At 39.7% G+C, this 9,149-nt stretch overlaps 1 pseudogene; it reads right to left on the reverse strand.

Moving 5' to 3' along the window:
• Positions 1-2,879: 2,879 nt before the first annotated feature.
• Positions 2,880-3,375, reverse strand: LOC149144508 (elongation factor 1-alpha pseudogene; annotated as a pseudogene).
• Positions 3,376-9,149: the final 5,774 nt, after the last annotated feature.

Raw genomic sequence — 9,149 nt, forward strand, 5'->3', positions numbered from 1 at the left:
CTAGCTTCAGTTTTTTGGAAAGAGGCCAAATAAGATGAAAAATCAAGATCGGGAATAAAACTTTGGTTAATTGCTGATGACCGGGGACTAAAAACAGGTCAACTAATGCTATATCTGTCGCGAACGATTACTATAGTCAGTCCATGCCTGGAGGGCAGGGACTAATAAGAGAGGGAATACCAGAAACCTAGATTCCCATAAGTCTTTATAAATTGGTAATTATAAATTTTTATGGGTTTCAGTGCAGGCGGGACATTAGAGCTGAAAGGGACCACAAATCATAAAATAAAGCGAAAAATGTGTTTGAACGGGGAAAGCGGGCCATATTAATTATGAGAACAGTAGGGTGACGTGGAACTCGAGTGACTGAATACCCGTAAGGTATTGCAAATTTAATTTTGAAATTGTTACAGGCTTCCAAGGTTGCGGGTCCTTCGTGCAGAGTGATCGTAAAAGCGGAAATGGGCGACTTTTCTTTATAATGAAATATTATTGAACGAGTGGGAGTGTGAGAAAACTTGCTGAATGCATTGTTTCATAAAAGTGATGATGTGGAGCCCAAATACTTGCGCGCCCGAAAAGTTTTAGAATTTAATTTTTTAAGAGCTTTGGTGTTCTAGGGTTCTGGGTACCCATGTAACTTAGAAAAAATTGTACTTTTTCAAAGGTTTTGAAGAATTTGATTAAGGCTACGGTGGTTCTTTTTAGAAACACATTTTATTATTTTAATGCCTAATTAAAGCTCTAAGTGCTTATTTAAAGCTTAAATTATTCACTTGAAAAAAAAGTCCCCATTATTATTATGTAGAAAAATAAATGGGGTTGTTGTTTGCTACAACAATTCCTAAAAAGAGAATTTTTTCTCAACTTCTTCCAAAAATCTAGGAGAGGAATTAGTTTTTGAGAATTATTGATCTCCCTTTCTCTAAGTATAAATAGGAATGTAATTATTTTTTGAGCAAGCAAGAAAGGGAAAAGGTACCAAATTCCTTCATGCATGAAATTGTGAGTTATGAATTATATTAATATTATTTATTTTAGTTATTTTCGTTTTTGTTGCATAATTTAGTTTTGACATGTATGTATCTTTCATTATGGAACTTTGACATTGCATAATTAGTTATATCAATTAGACTTAGTAGTCATTAGCATCAGTAGTTTGTCTTTTTGTTTTTGTTTTTTCTAAGGCAAGAGCAAAACCTTCTATTCAATTGGAAAAAGAAGTATTGTACAATGTCTTAACAAACAACTAACCATTAGATCCGAGGCCAAAGATCCAATGGAAGAGAGACATTTCGGGTGGCCAAGAAGCACACTGTTTAACAAGCAAATTGGACCCAATGAGCATAAAAAACCGTAATTGATAATTCTATCGGGTCCGTTTTTTACATAACTTTCGTGCTAGTACACCTCCCGAAATCTTCCAGATGCGCGTGATGCCAGATAGATTGCTCGAGAAACGTGAAAGTTAACCTTAGTTCTGAATGTTGGAAATACTGAGAGGGGGGGTGAATCAGTATTTCTTACTATTTATTTTTTAATTGTTCTAGTGATTGCCAACAACCTATATAGATATGTATATGTATACACAGAACACAGAAATCAACAGTTGAATTTAATGCTTTTATTAAAACTCAAGACAATGCAAAGAAATAAATACAATATAAGTATAAATCAGATTATGAATAGTTGCCAAGCTCCAACTTGGACTTCAGTGAGGCTCCAACCTCCAGAGCACCAACTCTATTTTGTAGTGGTTCTGCACTTAGGAGCACCTATCCCAATGACTTCAGTCCCGTTCAATTCTGAGGCTCCAACCTCTTGGGCTCCAACCCAACCTTGGTGTAAATAGGTATGCTGCTGCACTCTATTCAGCTGAGGTTGTCTCGCTCCTGCTCTCCTACCTCTGCTACTCCTGCTGCCTCTACAGCCTCTGCTGCTTTTTCTGCCTCTACAGCCTCTGCTGCTTCTACTATCTCACCCTCGGGTTCTTCACCACCATAACCGCACCAACAATTCTCTGTTTCTACTGTTTTATACATTCCCATGCCTTTGTCCATTCGTTTCGTCTTACACCGACTCTTAGGCTTCCTCCTCAGTCGCTATTGTTTCCTCTGACTCGCTTGATCTTTCAGCTTCCCAATACGACCAAATCCATTTATTCCTATCTTGGTTCTCTCCTTTCCCGAGGATCTTTGAACTCTAGGAGGGACCTCTGTTGTAGTAGCTCTAACTGGTTGCAAATTCCTAGCACTCTGACATTGTAAGGCTGAACCCTGGCCAAACTCTGCAGTGGATTCGAAGAAATTGCTTCCAAAGCTTCCGAAAGGCAATCTAACTGTGCCATAGGTGCTGGTTATCTTCGATTAGATCTGTGCATCAACCACCACAGAAGGATGATGATTTTCATGAAACGATCTTGTCGTAACATACGATATCATCATGGTGGAAGCCACCATTTCCATTTCGATCCGAAAACCAAAGGAACGAAATCTAAGAAAACTAATATAAAAGTTTAGAAACACCCTTTTGCCCCGCCGTTTCTATTTTATTCAAAAACCCATGTAATCACGCCCATATTAGCCTCTGCTGCATTCGCAATCGTAGCCGTTGATCATCGTGATCCAATGGTCACAGTCCTTTTTGCTCGCACGTTAAACATCGTGCTTATTCCTCGCCATCTAACCATCTGTCACACAATCAAACAACAGTCGCAAGCCCCGATCGCGTTAACCTGCAGGGGCGGCGATTTTCATCAGCCATGCGTGGTATTGTGACTGGATCACGCGGCCATATATAGATACTTCCATCCTCCCGTGGGTGGTGCGGGGGATACCGCTAGCCCGCAAAACTGCCTTTTAGTACACCCCTCTCGCTCGTTAACCTGCGTGCATCGTTATTGCTCGCGACCGTTGGATCTGCCCGTCGTGTTGTATCTGCCATCCATCCTTCGAAATACCCGCTTCAAAACCTCCGGTGGTAGAATCAATAATCAAAACAACACAATCGGCCTGTGATGTACCCGTAACCAGGTTCTTGATAAAGTCACGATGGCCTGGTGTATCAATGACGGTACAATAATACTTGGTTGTCTCAAACTTCCAGAGAGAAATGTCAATAGTAATACCACGCTCGCGCTCAGCCTTAAGCTTGTCAAGAACCCAGGCATACTTGAATGACCTTTTGTTCATTTCCGCAGCTTCCTTCTCAAAATGCTCAATCACACGCTGGTCGATACCGCCAAGCTTGTAAATAAGATGATCAGTAGTGGTGGACTTACCAGAGTCGACATGTCCTATGACCACAATATTGATGTGGGTCTTCTCTTTACCCATGGTTTTCTAAAAACCAAGTATTCCTGAATCAAAAACGCGAATAAGCAACTTCAGCTTCCCACCAAAAAAGAATCGCAGAGCTCCCCTGCTTCGCTGTCCACCTGCTCCGATGGCTTTGTGTGCTCCTCTTCTTCGGCTCTGTTTGCTCCTCTCGTCTCTTTCTGGTCCTCGAATATTGCCATATTGGCATCAATGACAATCTGTGTCCAACAATCTCCCCCTTTGTTATTGATGGCAATATTAATCTACTTTATCTCCCTTTGACATCAATGGCAAAGGGATGCATATGGACTCCCCCTGTCAAACTACTCCCCCTATCCTGCTACTTCTTTATGAATGAACTTGAGTGATAATAAAGAAATAACCCCCATCTTTTGACGCAGATGTTTGAATGCTTCTCGAGGAAGAGGTTTTGTGAAAATATCAGCTATCTGCTCCTTATTACTGATATATTCTAGGACGATGTTTTGTTCAGCTACTTGTTCACGGAGGAAATGATACTTGATTGGTATGTGTTTGGTTCTTGAGTGCATCACGGGATTTTTACTGAGACTGATAGCACTTCTATTGTCACAATAGATGGAAATTGGTTGATCTGTACATATGTCGAGATCTTTTAGCGCTTCCTTCATCCATAGTATCTGAGAATGATAGTCTGCTACAGCAATATACTCAGCTTCGGCTGTGGATAATCATATGGATGGCTGTTTTTTGCTGAGCCAGGATACCAAACAGTCTCCTAGGAAGAATGCATTTCCACTAGTGCTTTTCCAATCATCTATACTTCTAGCCCAATCAGCATCGGTGTATGTAGTTACAGTCAGTGTTGAGTCCTTTGGGTACCAAAGACCGAAATCAGAAGTTCCCTTTAGATATCTGAGAATTATTTTTACAGCTAATAAATGGTATTGTTTGGGAGCAGATTGAAATCTTCCCACCATTCCTACTGCTTGCATTATGTCTGGTCGTGTAGTTGTTAAGTATAGAAGGGCTCCAATCATTGACTTGTAATGGGTTGCATCTACTAGAGGGGAGTCATCATCTTTGCTCAGTTTGCAGTTTTTGGTCATAGGTGTGCTCATGGGTGAACAATCCTCCATTCCATATTTTTTGAGCATGTCTTTCAGATATTTGGTTTGATATATATACAATCCCACTCTAGTTTGAGATATTTGAAGTCCAAGGAAGTGGGACAGCGCTCCTATCATTGACATCTCAAACTCTTTTGACATGTTTTGAGAAAATTCATGGCTCATTTCATCATTATTACTAGCAAAAATCAGATCATCGACATAAACAAGAGAAACTAATACCTTACCTTGATCTGTATTTATGTATAGATTGCTTCCAGCCACTCCCTTTTTGAAGCCTTGTTGTTGTAGATAGTGATCCAGTCTTGCATACCAAGCTCTACGAGCTTGTTTCAACCCATATAAAGCCTTTTTCAACTTAAAAGTCTTGCCTTATTTCTGATAACTTGTCCCTCCTCATTCATTTTATTTTTGAACACCCATTTGGTTCCTATTATGTTTTTGTCCTTTGGACGAGGTACCAGCTCCCATGTCTTGTTCTTCTCAATTTGGGTCATTTCTTCTTCCATGGCTTTTACCCAATGAGGATCCTTACTTGCTTCTACAAATGTTTCTGGTTCTATCATAGATAGGAGGGCAATGACTTTTCCCTTGGGTGTAATTGTTATCCTTCTTCTGGTCTGCACACCTTCATCTTTATCGCTAATGATCTACTCTTCTGGATGGTGTCTTTGGACATACTTCGTCTTAGAAGGGGTATTAGTTGGTTCTCTTTCCTCTTCTTCTTCCTCATCTATTTCTTCTTCTTTAGGTTCTTCTTCTTCAATGAGAGATTCATCTTCATGTTCTTCACTTTCCTTTACTGGAAGATCTTCATCAACCTTTACATCAATGCTTTCCACTATTTTCTTCAGTCGATAATTGTAGCACTTGTAAGCCTTACTCCATGTAGAGTATCAAAGAAATATCCCTTCATCAACCCGAGAATCAAACTTTCCTGGTGAACCATCATTTATTTTTATGAAGCACTTGCTTCCAAAGATCTTGAAGTGCTTCACCGAAGCAGGTCTTCCTTTCCATAGCTCATAAGGATTTTTTTCACAATTTGGTCTTAATTGAGTTCGATTCAGTGTATAGACAGTTGTTCCTACTGCTTCTCTCCAGAATTTAGGTTGTACGTATGCTGCTAATAGCATAGTTCTTGCTATTTCTTGGACTATTCAGTTTCTTCTTTCAACTACCCCATTTTGCTGAGGTGTTTTGGTAGCCGAGAATTCCCTTTTAATTCCATGAATATTACAGAACTCACTAAACTCGTTTGATGTGAATTCTCTTCCTCTGTCTGTTCTGAGGCACTTAATTTTTGAATCTTTTTCATTTTCTAAAAGGGCTTTTAGATTCTTAAAACATTCAAAAGTTTCAGATTTATACTTTATGAAATATATCCACATCATTCTAGTATAATCATCAACAAATAACACAAAGTACCTTTCTCCTTGGAGTGCTTGATTTCTATTTGGCCCACACACATCGGCATGGATGATCTCCAAGGGCTTCGATGTATAGAGCTCTTTTGTCTTGTGGCTGGTTCTGGTCTACTTTCCATGTTGACATGGACTACACACTACTTGATTTGGTTTGGACAGCCTTGGGATGTGTCGTATAGCTTTGATCTTGCTAATATTGATCAGATTTTTGAAGCTTGTATGTCCAAGTCACTTGTGCCACAGCCAACTCTCATCTGTCTGACTTAAGTAGCATTTATTTTCTTGAATCTTGTTCAGAATGTAAATATTGTCTGATGTTCTCACCCCTTTTGCCACAAGTTTCCATGAGGCAGAATTCCTTGTTTCACAGTCTTTGGTGCTGAAAATGATCTTATGTCCTTGATCACAAATTTGGCTGACACTCAGGAGGTTGTGCTTGAGCCCGTCAACTAGCAGAGCATCTTGACCTTTTCCTTTTCCATTGATCAGAGTAACTATTCCTTTTCCTACAATTCTGCCTGATCCGCTTCCAAAGGACACATTCCCTTCCTTTTTACTCAGTGAGACAAACTTCCTTCTGTCTCATGTCATGTGTTTGGAGCACCCACTATCTATAAACCACTGGTTTTCATTATTTTGAGCATATAGAGCCAGGCCGCATTTGTCCATGCTGGAGTTCTTGCTACTCGTCTTTCTTCCTTTGAGTGGGCAGTCTTGTTCATAGTGTCCATTATTGTAGCAGAAAGAGAAAATCAAATCAAATTTGGTCAAGGGAACAAATGAATTGAACGATTTGCTTTGGCCCTGCCTTTTGGGGGCATACGAGTTGATTATTCGGTCCTTTATCTTTGTCTTTTCACTTCTGCAAGCCATACAATGTCTAGTTTGATGACCGAATTTTTTACAGTGAAAGCAGTGTCGAAGAAAGATGGTTTTGTACTTGTTGAAGCAACCACGGTTTGAGTCGATTTCCTTCCTAGTAATTACTCCTCCCTCGTTCTTTGGATTTGCGATGGGCCCTTGGTGGAGTACAGGTTTGTATTTGCTGTAGTGTCCATGATTCGACTCCACATTCTTCTTTGCAGTAATTCTCTCTTCATTCTTGGGATCTGGGATACACTTTTGATAACATACTTTTTCATATTTTGGATTGCAGGAAAGTGCATCGGCATAGCTTTTTGCATTATTCTTAGTGCTTGAGGATTCTCCTTTGAAACCTATTCTAGACTTTTCATGTTGAGGTTTTTGATTTTTCAGAATAGTCTCAAGTATTTGAGAGCTTTTACAGCCCTTTTTAATTTGCTCCAACTCCTTTCTCAGAGACACTATTTCAGCCTCACGTTCTTCACAAGTCTCTTCCTTTTCTTTAAGCTTTGCTTCCAAGATATCTTCTCTCCTTCTTATTTCCTCGTTTTCCACTTTGAGAGAAATGATTTTGTTCCATAGTTTCTCATTTTCTTCAATGGCACTTATTAACAGTTCATCTACATTTCCTTCTAGCCCTGAGTCATCATCATCTGTGAGTGCCATGAATAATGCTTCTTGGCTTTCATCATGATCACTTTCCTCATCTGATTTATTTTTGATGACCATAAACTCATCCTCATCAGACTCATCTTGCTTGGAGAAGAAGTTTTTCTTATTGAACCCTTTCTTTTTATGTGCCATTCTTTTAGAATTTCCTTCATCATCACTGTCATGTTTATGAGGACATTTTGCTGCATAATGACCTATTTTACCACATTTAAAACAGATAAGAGGATACTTGCCTTTAATCTTAGATCCTCTCTTCAACTTTCGTACAAATTGAGCCAATTCGGATTCCACATCTGACTCATCACTACAGTCATTCCTTTCTTTCCCCTTCTTTGACTTTGAGGCCTTGAATGTTGCATCTTTGGAGCTTGGGCCACCTTTCCTCATTTCATAGGCAGTGAGAATTCCATGGAGTTCATCCATTTTGAGGGTATCTAGATCCTTTGCTTCTTCTATAGCGCTTATTTTGGAGTCAAATCTGTCTGGAAGAGACCTTAATACCTTTTGAACAATGGTACTTTCTTCCACTTTTTCGTCCAATCCTTTCAGGGAATTTACCACTTCAGCGACTCGGAGGAGGTATGCTGCAATATCTTCTTCATCTTCCATCCTCAAACTTTCAAATTGTCTTCTGTGAGTTTGAAGCTTTGCCTTTTTGACTTTTGAGTCTCCATCATACAATCCAACTAGCTTCTCCCACATTTCTTTGGCACAGGTACAGTGCATGATTTTTGTAAACTCGGAATCAGTGATTCCACTAGTGATGGAGTTCATGGCCTTTGCATTTGTGATGTAGGCTTTCCTCTCGTCTTGGTCTGTTGGAAGAGTGGAAGTAGTTTTGTATTCATTTTGAACAAAATGCCAGACTTCAGGTCCAAGGGACATTAAGTAGTAGGTCATTCTTTTCTTCTAGAAACCAAAGTTAGTGCCATCGAACAAAGGAGCTCTTCCTGATGCTTCATTATTTCTCATCATGGCTGTAGATCCTTCTTCAAGCTGTTAGGCTAGTATGAAGAAGCCTGCTCTGATACCAATTGTTGGAAATACTAAGGGGGGGGGTGAATCAGTATCTCTTACTATTTATTTTTTAATTGTTCTAGTGATTACCAACAACCTATATAGATATGTATATGTATACACAGAACAGATAAATCAACAACTGAATTTAATGCTTTTATTAAAACTCAAGACAGTGCAAAGAAATAAATACAATATAAGTATAAATCAGATTGTGAATAGTTTCCAAGCTCCAACTTGGACTTCAGTGAGGCTCCAACCTCCAGAGCACCAACTCTGTTTTGCAGTGGTTCTGCACTTAGGAGAACCTACCCCAATGACTTCAGTCCTATTCATTTTTGAGGCTCCAACCCAACCTTGGTATAAATAGGTATGTTGTTGCACTCTATTCAACTGAGTTTGTCTCACTCTTGCTCTCCTGCCTCTACTACTTTTGCTGCCTCTACAGCCTCCACTGCTTTTTCTGCGTCTTTTGCCTCTGCTGCTTCTACTATCTCACCCTCGGGTTCTTCACCACCATAACCGCACCAACAGTTCTCTATTTCTACTGTTTTATACATTCCCATGCCTTTGTCCATTCGTTTCCGCTTACACCGACTCTTAGGTTTCCTCCTTAGTCGTTGTCGTTTCCTCTGACTCACTTGATCTTTCAGCTTCCCAATACGACCAAATCCATTTATTCCTATCTTGGTCCTCTCCTTTCCCGAGGATCTTTGAACTCTAGGAGGGGCCTCTATTGCAGT

Source organism: Pinus tabuliformis, chromosome X (assembly GCF_031772625.1).
Source record: "Pinus tabuliformis cultivar Carrire ecotype Pingquan chromosome X, CPIR1, whole genome shotgun sequence".
Lineage (NCBI taxonomy): Eukaryota > Viridiplantae > Streptophyta > Pinopsida > Pinales > Pinaceae > Pinus > Pinus tabuliformis.